This window comes from Chiloscyllium punctatum, chromosome 12 (assembly GCF_047496795.1).
Source record: "Chiloscyllium punctatum isolate Juve2018m chromosome 12, sChiPun1.3, whole genome shotgun sequence".
NCBI lineage: Eukaryota > Metazoa > Chordata > Chondrichthyes > Orectolobiformes > Hemiscylliidae > Chiloscyllium > Chiloscyllium punctatum.
The window spans coordinates 38,015,116-38,029,246 of record NC_092750.1 but is presented as its reverse complement, the minus strand read 5'-3'; the positions used below and the strand labels follow the sequence as shown (position 1 = coordinate 38,029,246).

The window sequence follows — 14,131 nt, the reverse complement described above, 5'->3', positions numbered from 1 at the left end:
CAAATTAAATTCCATACACTGTAATTGCCAATTTGCACCGACCCTTATTTAACTTTATAAACACATAACAATAAATTCTTTAGCAATTTACAACTTGCCGCAGAGTGATGTTTTATAGTCATTTATTTGCACAAGTTTATTACTTGTTGCATTTTTTCTAACTGAATTTATGGCGTTACTGAAGTTTTAACCTTGAATTACTTTCATTTAAACACCCAATGTATGAACTGGGTGTGACGCTTTGATTAGATGCCACGTTGTCACAACCTCCTCCCTTTTTGTTACCAACAATAAGCAAAATTTGATTTGTTCGGTTCAGACACAGCAGGAAGCACAAAGAAAAATGTCGAGATAATCATTGCTGAACAAGCTGGTGCTTTGATGGCTGAATGACAGGTAAGTTCAATTGGTTTATGTTTTGACTTATGTTAGTCATTAACAAAAAGGAAAACCTGGCTTCCTCTCACTCTAACTTAGTGCTGTTGAATTTTCAACTTGCTACTTCCTGGTTTTTCAATGTACTTTTGGATCTTAAAAAAAGAAAATCACTTCAGTTGAGGCCATAATTTGTATCTTTTTGTATCCGTGGTGATGATGAGATCATTTTAACAAATAGAAGGATTATTCTACATACTAGGTTTTGTTTGGAATTTAACTGCAGGTTGTTACTTGATAAATAGCCTGTAATTGGATTACAATCATTAACCCTTCATTCTGGATAACATACATAGATATTTGGAAAATTGTGCTTAGCAAGAAGCAAAAGGGAAAGAAAAATAATGAAATAAGACTGCCCACAAAACTCCTACATATAAAGTTATGCAAGTAAAATTCTTAAAATACGTGAAAGATGGAGGAAGAGAACAGCAGCAGCAATAATGGCAGAGGTAGTGCTTTAACATGAAAGAGGAGATGTGAAAACAGGGGGGGGGTCTTCAGGACAACAGGAATCTTTCGAGAGTTGCCTGAAAAGTTGTGAAGGAGAAGGTTAAAAAAAATCACACAACACATAACACCAGGTTATAGTCAAACAGGTTTATCTAGTAGCATTAGCTTTCAGATTGCTGTCCTTCATCAAGTGGTTGTGGAGTACAAAATCGTGAGACACAGAATTTCTGTGTCAGAATTCATAAATTCTTTGTCTTACAATCTTGTACTCCACAACCATCTGATGAAGGACCAGCGCTCTGAAAGCTAGTGCTTCCAAATAAACCTGTTGGACTATAACCTGGTGTTGTGTGATTTTTAACATTGTACACCCCAGTCCAACACTGGCATCTCCAAATCATGAAGGAGGAAGCTGTGCTTCTCAAAGTAGATTGTTTCTGATTTTTGTCATGTGCCATTCAAAGCTTTACTCGCTGCCACGTTTGGGATCCCTGCCTTGTCAGTAACTGTTAAGATACTTGAAGGCATTGGAGGTATCGCTCAATAAGTGCATCGGTGAGGTGACAGGTGCCAAGCATTTCATTTCCCATTGATGATAGCAGTCAAACTTAGCATCTACAGCAATGTCAGAGCACTGTTAATCACACCAAAGCCCAATGAGAACAGGCAAGAAGCTATATCACAAGGAGTCCTATGTAATCGATGTAAAGCTTGTGTATGATACAACAAATGGACTATCTCACAATATGCTCCCTCAACAATGATGCTGGTAGACTCCAATGCATCATACAGGGGCCCTAGAATGCTAGGTGGTGACTTCTGGTGACATCTTTAATGTTACAGCTGCAGTCAAAGTTCTTGACTCCTGCCATACATTCCAGGTGAGATTGCAGAATTGAAGTGCCACCTGAAAAATGAATAGGTGGTGGCAGTTGACTTCTGCATTCATTCAGAAAGTTGCACTGAGTCCTTCCCTGCGTCATTCAGTCATTGGTTATTGCAGTCTTTTTCTTATTTTCATGACAAGATCTTTAAGTCACCATCTCAAGCTCCCTTAGCAAAGCTACCAGGAAACAATGAGTTGTTTCCAAGACTTCCCCTAATAAATCAGAAAGTGCTGGAGAAGTTCAGCAAGTCTGGCAGCATTTATGGAGAGAGAAAAAGGCTTAACATTTTGAGTCCAATGATTCTTGTTCAGCATTTGGAAGGAACAAAGCATTTAATGGTGTTTCCTTGATCCGGAGTGATAACATTTCCATGAGGTATCTTCAAGAACCTCCTCAGAAGACTATTGCTGCAGAGAAAAAAATGGTGAGAGGAAAGGGACAAGAGTTAGAATGACAATGAGGCTGGAAATGCATATCTGGAAGAATGAACCTTCTGGATCTCAGTAATGGAAGATATCTTCAGGAGATTGATTGTCCATTTCACGATTGTTTCTGTGGATGCATGGGCAGCATTGTAGAGCTTTTCAGATTCAGTCTGAGGGTTTCACTCCCAGCTCATTAGCCATGCCTTCTAGAGTTACCCCTTTTCACACATGGATAAGCCCTGATAACTTGGCGGTTGGAGTGTTTGTCAAACATTTGCAAAACCTGAGAATCATGCAGTGTGTAAGCAATGCAGCAGTTCCCTGCAAGAGTTACTGCCTGTCATCAATAACAAGCTGGACATTGAGGGAGTGAGATTCTTTCCTGTTCAGGAATCTGCCTGGAAGTTGCAGTGGAGCTCTGAGCACCACATATGTGCAGTCAGTAATCTCTTGTACCTGAGGGAAATCAGTGATGGGTGTAGATCTGATGGTTTAGGCACCTGGACTGCATTGATGGCAGGTAGGACAAATTGTATTGCTTTCCTGTACAGGCCATCAGTGGACTCACAAGTGCTCTGCTACTAATTTGGAGATACCACACGTATCCCCAGTTGAGATTTGAAAGGAGCCTATGACTAGGAACTTCAATGCTGCTGTAATCTTCAGGAATTGATTTTTGGGTGTTTATGTTCGCAGTCATCTAACACTGGCAGTCGAACATTTGTAAGCAATTTATTAAGTTTGTTAAGAAGCAGCAGTTTAGGTGCCGTTCATTATTTAATCGGACAAAGAAAGGAAATGCAACATTAGTCACAGATGAGAAGACTTTCCAGATCTTCAACCTCTTCTGTAGAATGGAGAAATGGAGGTGTTGGGTCCCTACCATTTGGAGAGGTGGAGTATTCATCCCTCATGGCTCACAGTTTTCAGTCGTAACAATCTATGTTCTCCATTTGAGCCTCTGGTCTTCTTCCAAAATGGTAATGGCTTGTTCTGTAGACTTTCTCTATCTCTTGACACAAACCCCCCTCACCACTCTCTCTCTGTCTCTCTCTCTCTCTCTCTGTCTCTCTCTCTCTCTCTCTCTCTGTCTCTCTCTCTCTCTCTCTCTCTCCTCACCCTGTTGATATATTTTATTTCAGGAGCTGTCAGTCTATGATGTGAGAGTCTGAACCCTTTCAGCCAGGTACTCATAATGTCAGGATGACCGTTGATCCTTTGCCACCTTCATTGGAGGATTAGTTTACCATTCTTTCTCAGATCAAAAACTTAAGACAGTACATTGATAAAGAGTGTATATGGCTGCAGATGATTCGTTGAATGGGGCATTGTGACCTCAGTGATTCTTACTGTTCTCATTACCTTTTATTTTGTTTTCATGCACCAGAGATCTGTTTCTATTTGCAGAAAGCAAGTTCCTGGTGTAACATTCATGCTCCATGGAAAGCAATAAATATGAATTTAGTTTTAAACAGGTTTCTAACCAATTTCCAACCACACCGTGTGTGCAGCATTGCCACCCAAGCTGCGTGGCTGCAGTTCTGCCTGCAGGAGATGCCAGATATAGGTGATGGCTGCCTCAATATTGCAAAGGTGCCTCTTGCACTGTTCTTCACACATCTGCAGGCAGTTGCAATACTTTCCGTACACCCTGTATTGCTACACTGCTCGCTGGTGCTGAAAACTCTGGTTCCCCTCTTCACATGGTGCTTGCTCATCCACAGCTGCTGCCGCTGTGTCTCTGATTGAGTTGATGTTGTTCATCTATTCTCCTCCTCCTCTTCCTCCTTCATATTCCTAACCAGAGTAAAGCTAACAGTGCTGCTGAGGATCAAATATCTGGCATGAAAGTACTGACCTGTGAAAAATATCAGGAATGAATTGGTTGCTTGCTTTCTACTTCAGATCTTGACATAGTCAATCAATCTTTTGTTATGAGAGGCTTGTACCTTAGTGGAAAGCCGCCCTATAGCCACCTCCAGGGAGTGAAATATAACCTTCATGACCCAGAGCTGATTTTCACCTTCCTGATTCTGCCATATGCAAAATCTTTGTGGCCTTGATCTTTTAGTTTCTGTTTTGATTCCCTCAGTTGGCTGTGATGGCACTGTACAGGAATATGTGCAAATAGATCTCATGTGGCTTTGGACTCCACATTCTCCGAGAAGTCTTGTTTTGAAAACAGATAGAAGGATGGTGGTTGTAAACTTTCCTTTTGAATCATTCACATTCTACTCTCCTCTTCCCTTAATCCTGCTTTTCCCACATCCTCCAATACTGCAGATGACATTCTCCTGTCCTTTGGCATAAAGAACTTCCTCCCTTTGTGACTACGAGCTCTTCCACTATGTCCCATTAAATTCCTACTCTTCCCTTGATTCCACTCTCATCCAGATTTGCATGGCCAACCTGAGTTGTAAACTGTTCCTTAATCAATTCACCTTCCCTTTCTCCCTCCCAGCACACCTAATTGATCTATGTTGTTCCTCACCTGAAAAATGCAGCTCTCATTTTTCCTTGTCCAACATGCCTCTTATGCCACAGTTTCTCCACTCCATCCCAGTTTGCTCCCTCCATTACCCCAGTGTCTTCAACAAGTGCAGAACAAGGTGAAGTACAGAGTAACAGTGGTCAGATTTTCATAATTCATTTGGTACAATTTATCCCCATGTTGCGAATGTAAAACGTTGTAGCCATTACCCCATCCCACTTGGGTAGATGATGACCCTTTAAAAAGTGCATTTACTTCCTACAGCTCATTGATCATGTGGCAGACATGATCGTCTTTTGTTTTAACTGGAAAAGTGATTAAAATAATTGAATTTAAATAACTGAAAATAACTGGAAAATCTCAGGAATTTAGTGAATTAAATAAAAGCAAGGAACTGAACATTGCACAATATGTTTCTTTCTGGCAGCAGTGTGTGTACTAATTTAGAGTAACATGAAACACAATACAAAGTGAAATTTTGTCAGTCAAGAAAAACAAATTGTTCAACATCTAGTTCTGGACTGAGACCAAAACACAGCTCATTGGAGATGTTTTATTTTAGGTACAAATGATTCAATTGCAAATTTTCCTTCATGTTTATAGACATTTTATGAGGTGGTTCAAGTGAACAGTTTTTTTTGCATTTTAATTGCATATTTTCCGTATGATTGAGAAAGAGGAGAACTATTGCTAGAACAATTAATTTTGTCAACTGTTCTCACAAGGGTAAAATGGTGCTTCTTTTAGGACAGAAGCAAAAGTTGAGTGACCTGCTGATTAATCTTTGGCCCTCAGTGCTACCTGCTCTTACCAGAGATGTATTTGAGGCATATAATCTCCTAGAAAGGCAAAATACTGCAGTCACTTGTCATCCTACCAGATGTAAAACATTAACTCTATTTCTTTCCCAACAGATGCTGCCAGACCTACTAGGTTTCTCCAGCATTTTGGTGTCTGTTGCACAAAATCTGCAGGATTACACTGTGTTGTCGCTAGAGAGAGAAAAGCAAAATATTGCTATGATGTTAGGGCTTTCTAAGCATTCAAAGTATCTGTGAGAGCCCTCTGCTATTGTTAAAACTTAAGGCTCAAAAGTGAAACAAAAAACATAGCCACTTGTGACCCTTGAGATGCACTCTGACTAGGTTTGAGAGACAAACTGACAAGAACCTTGTAAACCTGTCAAGATGATTAATACTGTATTCTGGACTGGAATCCAGCACTCCCAACCTTCGCAACCTTTCATGAGCACAGCCATAGAAACCAAAACCTGTAAAGTCATAAATTAGAAAGAGATCTGAGCTGGTGTATTTTGCTATATTCTGATCATTATGCTAATGGAACTATTGTTGTGTTGTTTATGGCTAGTCTGAGGATCAGAGTACAAATTTAAAAGAGCCTGGTTCCTTTAAATGTAATTGGGAGTTGATAGCCTAATGGTATTGTCTCAAGACTGCAAATCCAGAAATCCCGGTGATGTTCTGGGGACCTTGGTTCAATACTCACCATGGCAGATGGTAGAATTTGAATTAAATAAAAACTTGGAAATAAGAGTTGAACAATGAGTATGAAACTAGGTAAAAACAATGACTGCAGATGCTGAAAACCAAATACTGGATTAGTGGTGCTGGAAGAGCACAGCAGTTCAGGCAGCATCCAACAAGCAGCGAAATTGACGTTTTGGGCAAAAGCCCTTCATCCTTTTATTCCTGATGAAGGGCTTTTGCCCGAAACGTCAATTTCGCTGCTTGTTGGATGCTGCCTGAACTGCTGTGCTCTTCCAGCACCACTAATCCAGTAATGAGTATGAAACTGCTACTGATTGTTGGAAAAACCCATCTGGTTCACTAATGTCCTTTCGGGAAGGAAACTCCATTCTTTCTTGGTCTGGCCTACATGTGACTGCAGACTCTCAGCAATCTGGTTGAAGCATTGAGACAGTCAGAGATGGGCAATAAATGTTGGCTTGCCAATGACAACAATATCCTGTGAATGATTTTTTAAAAAAATCAATATGTTCCCTTGTGGGAATCTTAATACAATAGCTACTTACAAACATACTTATTGAATAACAAGTAAAATTAATTCAAAACTTCAAAATCTGTTCGAGCAGTAGATCACTTTGTCTTCCTTCAACACCATTGCAAACCAGCTTAGAATATGTACAGTCTTCTGAGAATCAGAAATTATGAAATTCATAAGAGTTGTTGCAGCCCAGCAAGAGAGCATTCAGCCTGTCATGTCTGAGTAAGATCAGTTCATCTAATCCATTCCTCAGCTCTTTCCACCTGGCCCTGCATAATTTTCTTGGTATTCCAATTCCTTTTAAAAGTACTAATTGAATTTGCCTTCACAATACTGCCGAGCAATGCAATCTAGATGCTATCCATGCACTGGGTGAGAAACTTTGTCTTAATGTGAATATTGGGTCACTGTCAATGTGGAGTTATTCTAATGGATCCTAACAGTTGCTCTGGATGTGGCAGACAAGGGAGATTTGGCCCTCCACTTTGTGGGCAGAAACCTAAAGGTCCTGGTGGATGTGATGGTGCAGAGGTGGGTTAGTCCACTTGTCACAGGACCGGCAGAGGAGGCCACAACACCAAATCCAAGGTTGTCATCCAGATCAGTGTAGTCCAAGTCCAACCCTTTAGGAAGGAAATCAATAAACCTCTCCACTCCATCAATGCAAGTGCTACCAACATCTGCTCGATACCTCACACTCACTCTATCTCTGCTACTGCACCCAAGACTCATACTCCAGCACTCTCAATCTCCAGCCTGCAACATCTTCCCTCATTTGTTCTCACTCACTCCAACTCCTGACACCAAATGTCCTGTGTGCTGCTTAGTCACTCACTCAGGACACTGCCCAGTTGCATCAAAAATTATAGCTGTGTCACCCCCACTTTTGTCCCCCATAATATCTGTCTGTCTCTCTCATTCCAGGAGAAAAACAGTCCACACTACGGCATAAAGAATCAAGGTAGGTAGTGGGCTGATGATATTTGGCTCCTTACACTTTATGAAGAGAAGATCCTGGCTGACTGACCATGTCCAAGCCTCTGGTCTGGTATCAGAAGCTGCCCTGAACTTACTATGCCAGGACCCCATGATTGAAGGTGATCTCTTTTAATTGACTGAGGGTTGCTCACAACCGTGACTAGCTTCCTCCCTTTATACTTACACTAAATGTCATTGAACTATAAGAGTTCAGTGAGCCTAGCTACTAGCTGAGGGGCAAGGTGCCAAAGTGCAAAGCAAGGAAATGCAGAGGAGGGATGCTGCGAGTATCCAGGTAGGGTCAGAATGAGTGAGTGCTAGGAGAGCATTGTAAATGTTGAGAAGACATTTCCCCTCATGGAACAGTTTAGGATGAGAGGGCAATGTCTCAAAATAAAGGGGTGTGAATTTAAAACTGAGACGAAGAGGAATTTCCTCTCAGAGGGTTGTAACTCTTTGGAACCTTGCCACAGGGGGCTGTGGGAGCAGAGTCCTTGTGAATATTTAAAGTTAAGATAGATTCTTGAGCAGTAGGGGATTTCTGAAGAAAACACAGGAAAGTGGATGTAAGGAATGTCAGATCAGCCATGATCCCGTTGAGTGGCAGAGCAAGCTCAAAGAACTGAATGACTTAGTCTTGTTCCTACTTCTTATGGTCTATGGCCTTATCTGTGTGGCACAAATGTTACTTGCCACTTGTCAGTCCAATGCAATTGAGTTTCAGTGTTGGAGACTGCAGATGGCCTTGGAGCACAACCTTGCTCAGCTGTGGCTTGTGCCGATGTGGCTGAGGACTGTACCATCTTGCATGGTGGAAGGAATCTGGGTTGGCTGCCTAGTGAGGAACAGCAAGGCCACGAGCTGTGTGGGCAGAGGAAAGCTGTCATCCTGAGAGACAAAAGAAAGTTGGTGCTTAATGAAGCCACCAGAACTCCCACACTGTAACACCTTACATGACCTCAGCAATCCTGGTAAGCTGTTGCTAAAATGCTTGCTGAACTGCTATGATACCCCACCAACCCCATTGGTGCAATAATCCAGAAGCATTATGACAGCAATCCGACCTCCCACTGAAGTACTCTGATTGGCTGCTGCATTGGAAGCTAGAATAGGAAAGGTTTAGAGGGATATGAGCCAAGTGCAGGCAAATGGGGCTAGTTTAATCTAGGAAATTAGATGGTCATGAATGAATTGGACCGAGAGGTTTGTTTCCATGCTGTATGACTCTATAACATCACCAAAAGACACTGTACAGTGATTGGGTCTGCAAATGTGAGAATGCAGTGAAATGAATGATCATTATTGCCACACTGGTATGATTGGATTCCAACTCCAATGCAAAGCCCTTTGCCAAGTTAATACTGGACTCTTCTACACTGCTTAATATTAGACAAAATTGTACATTTGAAAGTGAAAACTTAGAGGGCTATAGAAAAAAAAAGTGGAACTTGCTGGTTAGCTCTTCCGAGAGCCGGTATAGACACAATAGATCGAATAGCCTCCTCTGTACTGTAAAGTTTTATGATTATTTGATTCTATGTTTGTTCTGGTAAATTTCCTAATACAGTAAGTATTTTGATTTGCATTTTTGCAAGCATTCTTCTGTGAGATCTTCCAGTTATTAGGATCATTGCAGATCCTGCCTCTGATCTATCCTCGACAATACAGGCACTGTTAGAATATGACATCATGGCTGAGAACGTCAATTTAAGTTGTGGTGCTATGCCATCAGTGTCCCTGTCATTTTGATATTACTGCACTGTTTGACAGCTTCAAAGTATTGGCATCTGAAAGCAAAAAGCCACAAATGTGAAGTTGTGGTGGAGAGAGGGAGGAAAAGTAACGGGTGTATGCTTACAGCATTTGTAACTTGTAAATCAGAGTGTGAAGGTTGAGTGTGAGGCAAGGATGAGGATTAAATTTGAGGATATCATTCTCTTTGATGATTTCAGTCTGACCCCAAGCACAACATCATTGCTGGATCCCAATAAGGTCAGAGCTACCTCCTGCATGGGCTATAGGTCAGTTTCTATTGCCTCTGATTGTATGTCACTTTTGTGATGATACTGTGGCTTTAAGAGGTGTACTTTGTCCTTTTTTTAATGAAGAGAGGTTGAGACAGAGGTCCCGAGCAGTCTGCTTAAGTCACTGAAGTAACCAGCTTGTGATGCCTTCTGAGATTTGTTTTTAAAGTTGGAACAATAGAAGCAGCCTGAATGGGTAGAGTCAAGCTCCCACTGAACCAGAATTTTTCATTTTAGAAGTAGCATCTGTTTTGGTCCCTACAGACCATTCACCCAACAGGTCCACACCGATTCTCCAAAGTGCATCCCTCCCAGAGTCCACCCCCTCATGCTATCGCTGTAATCTGACATTTCCCATGGCTACACCATCTCATCTACATATCCCTGGACACTATGGAAAATTTAGCATGGCCAATCCACCTAATCTGCACATTGTTGGAATGTGGGAGGAAACTAGAGCACCCAAAGGAAACCCATAGAGGCACGGGGAGGATGTGCAAATTCTACACAGACTGTTGCCCAAGGCTGGATATGAGCCAGGGTCACTGGCACTGTGAGGTAGCAGTGCTAACCACTGAGTTACCATGCCGCCCCAAAGATGATGCTCTGATTTCTCTCTCTGGTACAGCTAAAAGCTGTGGTTCTCTTCCTGTATGTGAGACAATCTATTTTACTGAATTTGGCTTTGCCTAAGGTGTGTTTATGGGCTGTCACTGCATTGGAACAGTTAGAGAACCATACAGATGTACAGCACAAAAACAGACCCTTTGGTCCAACTCATCCACGCCGACCAGATAATCCAAACTAACCTAGTCCCGTTTGCCAGCACTTAGCCCATATCTTAACCCTTCCTATTCATATACCCCTCCAGATGCCTTTTAACTGTTATAATTGTACCAGCCTACATGAATTCCTCTGGCAGCTCATTCCATACACGTACCACACTTTGCATGAAAAAGTTGCTCCTTAGGTCCCTTTTAAATTTTTCTCCTCTCACCCTAAACCTATGCCCTCTAGATCTGGACTCCCCCACCCCCAGGAAATGACCTTGTTTATTTACCCTATCCACGCCCCTCATGATGTTATAGACCTCTATAAGGTCACCCCTCAGCCTCCGACGCTCCAGGGAAAACAGCCTTAGCCTATTCAGCCTCTCCCTATAACTCAAGCCCTTCAACCACGGTAACATCCTTGTAAATCTTTTCTGAACCCTGAGTAATTAATACATTGATTAGTTTGTTAAAGCATTTTGATGGAGTTACATTTAAGCCAATTCTTTTATTTTTATTTTAACTGTATTGTAAAAATAAAGTTAATTGAATTGCATCTGGGATGCAACACCTTAAACTTACCTTTAACCTAAGAAAACATTTGGGTGTAGACTATCTTCTCAATATATTTTGAGGGGGTTTGGCCTGGTCCACAGCACTTGCTCCAACAAGACAGCAACTTTGTCAAGACCACATCTTGATTGATGTGATGACGTAGCTCGTAGTTGAATAGGTGCCAATGTTTTATAAGCTGTGCGAAAAGGTTGTGAGGCTTAGCTTCGCTTAGTGTTCATTTTTAGGGCCTTTCCAACTTATCTCCCAAGGTCTTATTTTCATTATTTTTTAATTGTTTCGCACTTTTGTAGCTGTACTCAAACAAGTTGGTTTCTGTCCTGACATGCTATTAAAAAGTTCTTAGTTTTGAAGAGGGCCCAAACAAATGTTATGTCCCATGCATTTTGGCATTTTAAATGACTGATAATGTGTTTAAAAGTACATCTCCATTTATAATCTGTAGTGAATTAGTTCAGTTAAACTCCAAATTCATCTTACAATCAAATATGTTCAAGTGGATGATTAAGATCCTTCTGTTTTCCCCGTGAGATTTGGTTTTCTCCCACCTACTGTTTCTCACAGAATCTTCTAAACCCATGTCCTCATTAGCTTGTATTATTTTAGCTTGTATTATTTTAGCTTGTATTATTTTATTAGTTTGTATTATTTTAGACCTGCCTTATTTCAGTCACCTCAGTCTGTGAGCTACCACCTAAAATCCTGCATTTGTTGGACGGGCAGTAATTTGACACTGGAATGAAATAAGGTGTGGCTCGAAACACACCTCTTCATTTGCTTAGGTTTACAATCCAGAACCTAGATTGTTTCTCACACAATGCCATCATTAAAGTTTCAGTCCCTAGGATCAGTGCATTGAGTAAATACAAAGAATGCTGCACATAAAAGATGTTTCAGACTCATTTCATTGCTGTTGACTGATCGTAATGAAAAGATCATTTACTTGGCTATCAGCTCTTCCAATCATTCAAGATTATGAACTGCAATTCCATATTTAAATTTGTTCTTTAATATCCTAATTTAAAAATAAGTAGGTTTCAGCACCATGTTTAACTTGGATCATGAGCACAGTACAAAAGGAAAACTCTGTTGAACATATACATTTCAGTTCCATCATCATTGACTTAAATTGGCTCCAGATCTCTGCACTCCACAAGTTCAAAGTTCCAATTCATTATGGGCTTGTCGCTCCCTATCTGTGTAACCTCCTCCTTTTTATAAAACTCATTCATGGGATGTATACATCGCTGGTAAGGGCAATATTTATTGCCCATTTGACAGTCAAGAGTCAACCACATTGCAGTGTATGTGGAGTCACATGTAAGGCAGCTGAGGTAAGGATAGCTGTTTCTTTCCCTCCAGGACATCAGGGTTTCTCCCCAGCAATATGCAATGGTTTCATGATCATCTTGATTCCAGATTTTTAATGATTTTAATATCCATTATCTGCCATGGCAGGATTCAAACACAGGTCACCAGAATATTACGTGGCTTTCTGAATTAATAGTTGAGCAATAATACCACTTGACCATTGTCACAGCTCCGTCCACTGTATAACCACATTTAGATTAGCTTAGATGAGATTCCTTACAGTGTGGAAACAGGCCATTTTGGCCAAAAATGTCCACACCGACCTTCCGAAGAGTAACCCACCCAGACATTTACCCCTGACTAATGCACCTAACATTATGACAATTTAGCATGGCCAATTCACCTAATCTGCACATCTTTGGATTGTGGGAGGAAACCAGAGCACCCGAAGGAAACCCATGCAGACATGGAGAGAATGTGCAGACTCCACACAGACAGTTGCCCAAGGTGGGAATCGAACCTGGGTCCCTGGTGCTGTAAGGCAACAGTGCTAACCACTAAGACCACTACCATGATTTTGAAATGCCTAATTTTAGTTCTCACCTGAAATCTATGATTCATTTCAACAACAAATACATATATACATTCCTCTGACTCTAGCTTATTTTACATTTCCCTCTCTTTCACTCTATCAACAATTTCCTTTGCTGCAAATGTTCCAATTCACTCTCTAAACTCATTCTCCACTGTATGTAATTTACCACCTTCCTTAAAAATTGCTTGATGAAGCTTTGGTCATCCCTTGAAATGTCTCTTTTGGTTTGGTGTCCATTTTATCTACATGAAACATTTTCCAATATTATGACAATATATATATATGTATTTGTTGCTGAAATGAATCATACATTTCAGGTGAGAACTAAAATTAGGCATTCCAAAATCTACAAGGTGTTCTACCAGTATGACATACAAGTAATGATTATTTGAGATATTTGCTTTTGCCTTGGGGCTATCTAGGAATTAAAGGTAGAAGATGCACCATCATAGTGTAGCTACAGAAAGGCAATCTTTTTAGATAACAAGGTTTACTGGAGGGAGGCGATAAGTATAATCACATTTGGCCAAGGATAATTACTAGAACCTGAAGGAACTGATCCAGAGATATTTTCTTTCTCTGAAAGCTAGAGTAGAACTCCTTGTCTCCACATTTACCCAACCTTAGTGGGCTATAAAAACGAGGTGATTGGTCTTCTTTATAGTGCACCACCAAAGGTATTAGCTTGGGAATTCCTGGTGATGGATCCAGTGGAAATAAATATTTTCAGGTAAAGATCCTGTCTGACTTGGAGATGACGCTGAGCTTGTGACATTGCCACTCCTACTCTTAATGGTAGTTGTCACAGAGGAAGAAGGTGATGCCAGAGTAATTTTGGTGTATGTTCTGTCAGAGGTTCATCATTGATCTGAAATATTGGCTGGAATCTTTCAGGCTTCAGATTGGGCAAGGAGCATAATGAGGAGGGAAGTTGGGGATCAGAACCTCACACCCTTCCTGTCTGAGTGGGAACACTCATGATCCACCATCCAACCTTGGTATAATTGAAATACAGAAGTGGGCAATTAATGGTGGTTAAGGATTTATTCCTGCCGGGCCTACAATTCTTATAGCTCCAGATGAAGTGATTTTGTGGTACAGTGGTAATGCTCTGACATCTAAACCAGGAAGTCTGGGTTCAAGTCTCACCTGTAACAGAGTAGC

The 14,131-nt window shown here is 41.0% G+C and overlaps 1 protein-coding gene across 9 annotated transcripts in view; it reads left to right on the top strand.

The window, feature by feature from the left end:
• Positions 1 to 264: 264 nt before the first annotated feature.
• LOC140483805 (protein FAM3C-like) overlaps positions 265 to 14,131 on the top strand; it is a 57,444-nt gene continuing 43,577 nt past the window's right edge. For 5 of the 9 annotated variants that reach the window (XM_072582424.1, XM_072582423.1, XM_072582421.1 and 2 more), the window contains exons 1-2: positions 267 to 396; positions 7,641 to 7,677. The gene's annotated coding sequence lies outside the window, so the exon portion shown is untranslated. Of the gene's footprint in view, positions 397 to 7,640; positions 7,678 to 14,131 lie in introns of all 9 variants that reach the window. The other 4 variants (XM_072582420.1, XM_072582425.1, XM_072582419.1 and 1 more) reach the window with 4 other exon arrangements.